This window comes from Macrotis lagotis, chromosome X, assembly GCF_037893015.1.
Source record: "Macrotis lagotis isolate mMagLag1 chromosome X, bilby.v1.9.chrom.fasta, whole genome shotgun sequence".
Lineage (NCBI taxonomy): Eukaryota > Metazoa > Chordata > Mammalia > Peramelemorphia > Peramelidae > Macrotis > Macrotis lagotis.
The window spans coordinates 453,174,562-453,177,270 of NC_133666.1; the positions used below are offsets into that span (position 1 = coordinate 453,174,562).

Sequence of the window (2,709 nt, forward strand, 5' to 3'; positions counted from 1 at the left end):
TTTTGGCAAGGCAATGAGGTTAAATGACTTGCCCAAGGTCACAGAGCTAGGTAATTATTAAGTGTCTGAGGCCATATTTGAACTCAGGTCCTCCTGACTTCAAGGGCCAGTGCTCTATCCACTGTACCACCTAGCTGGCCCCATAAAGGGCACTATTAACACTCATATTTACTTCACTAAGCTTAGCACTTAGTTAACAAGAATAATAAGGAAAAACAGAGAGTTAATAGATGGTGTGCTTTCTTCCTCTGAAATCTGTTCTCTAGCTGAGCTCTTTTCCTGACCCAATGCCACATCTCTTTAACATGGAGGTGATGATATGGGCTCTCTTTCCTTTCTTCTTCCAAGAGAGTTTTGTCCCATAAAGTCTGGTGGGACTTTATGTCCTGAGGTCTAGGATTTCCCCTTCGGGTTTCTCTTTTCATTCTTATCCAAATTTAAATCAAAAAGTTGATTTGATGATATGTTCCATATTGTCTTCCTTGGACATATACTGTGCTTTCCCTGAGTTCCTAGAATGGTTAATTACTGCTCTGCTCATAGATCTTAGGATTTAGAGCTAGAAGGAAATCTTAAAGAATGTAGTAGAGGAAATATTGGGCAGAGAAATATGTTCTATTCCCTCTGGGTTGACCAAGTCAAGTAGTTAACCTCTGAGCTGACCTAACATTAACATTTATCTTGCACTTTCTCCCTGTCCCCAGGCATAAGACAAACCCCTATCAACAAAACAATAGATCCCTACCCTAGTCTGAAAGATAAGCTACTACTTCTCATCTACATGTCCTTAAGTATCACTTCTTTGCTCTTTGAGCTGCACCCCTCTTCTACATATCCCTCATTACTTTGTTTCTGCTCTCTGAATTACTATCCCCATATCTCTAGTTACTTCATCTTCCTGCCCCTTAAAAAGTTCACATCTACTCAAGTGAATTGCTCATTTTTCTTTGGGAGACTAGCCTGATCTTGGCAGCATAATCCCCTAAATAAACTCTCATGCCCATATATCCTTTCTTATTACTTATTCCCTGATGGCAGCTGCTGTTGCTGTTGCTATGTTTCATCTCTCTCTCCTTTAGATTTTTCTAACCAGGAGGAGGAGCCAAGATGGTGACAGGAGAAGAGCCTCTCTTAGGTGCTCTCTCTGAAAACTTATAAAATAAGGACTGTAACTAAATTTTCAAGATACAGAACCCACAGAGGGATCCAATAAGGCAATTCTCCAGCCCAAGGTAACCTGGAAAATGGCAGAAAGGCTCCGTTCCATGGGGTTAGAGGGGTGGCCAGCCAGAGTGAAGGAAGGGGGCGGTGCTTTGCCAGAGCAAGTGCGTGAAGCCAGGCTTCAGAGCACTCAGCAAGCAGCATGATGGTGGCAACCCAGATCCAGGAACCAAAAGCAGGCAGAAAGAGCCCCCAGGCAACTGAGCCTTGAGTGCTCAGCCTAGGTAGGGGAGTGGAGAGAGACTTCCAAGGTCTGTCCTCTGTATCTGGAACAGGACTCTGGGGCTCTGACCACATTCAGATCTTGATCACAGTCTAGGCCCCCCATAGAACAGCAGGGCTCCCTCCACCTCAGCCCCGTGACAGAGGGGTGCACTTGTGGTCATTACAGACCAGGAGGGAAGACAGGGCTTTAAACACTGAGACCCTTGTGTGTGGGGGGGTCCCAATAATACTCAAAAGCTCAACAGAGAAACAAAAGCTAAACAGAGGGAAAAAAGTAGCAACATTGAGAAGTACATTCTCTATGATCCCTAGAAGGATCAAAACACTCAATCTGAAGATGAGGAAGTACGAACTCCTGCATCCAAAGACTGCAAGAAACAGAAATTAGGTTCAGGCTATGACAGAGTTCAAAAAAGATTTTGAAAATCATGTGAGGGAGATAGAAGAAAAATTGGGAAAAGAAATGAGAGAGATGCAGGAAAAATATGAAAAAGAAGTCAGCAGCTTTGTCAAGGAGATCCAAAAAAATGCTGAAGAAAATAGCATGCTCTTTTCCAGTGTGCATACAGCCCGCCATCATGAGCAGCAAAGTCTCTCGGGACACACTGTACGAAGCCATGTGGGAGGTCCTGCATGGAACCCAGAGCAAGCGCAAAAAGTTTTTTGAAACTGTGGAGCTGCAGATCAGTCTGAAGAACTATGATCCCCATCAGGCTCCATCAGGCTCAAATCCACCCCCTGACCTAAATTTTCTGTGTGTGTCCTGGGAGACCAGCAGCACTGTGATGAGGCCAAAGCTGTAGAAATCTCCCACATGGATATTGAGGCCCTGAAGAATTTGAATAAGAATGAGAAATTGGTCAAGGAACTGGCTAAAAAATATGATGCCTTTTTGGCCTCTGAGTCCTTGATCAAGCAAATCCCTCAAATCTTGGGCCCTGGTCTGAAAAAAGCTGGCAAGTTTCCATCTCTGCTCACCCACAATGAGAATATGCTGGTGAAAGTTGATGAGGTTAAATCTACTATCAAGTTCCAGATGAAAAAGTGCTGTGTCTGGCAGTAGCTGTTGGCCATGTGAAGATGACAGATGATGAGCTTGTCTACAACATCCACCTGGCTGTCAACTTCCTGGTTTCTCTGCTAAAGAAAAACTGGCAAAATGTGAGGACATTGTATATCAAGAGCACCATGGGCAAGCCCCAGCGACTGTATTAAATCAACATGGTGTTAATAAATGACGGAAGCTGCTAAAAAAAAAAAATA

At 43.8% G+C, this 2,709-nt stretch overlaps 1 pseudogene; it reads left to right on the forward strand.

Moving 5' to 3' along the window:
- The first annotated feature begins 2,024 nt into the window (after positions 1-2,024).
- Positions 2,025-2,709, forward strand: LOC141500507 (large ribosomal subunit protein uL1 pseudogene; annotated as a pseudogene).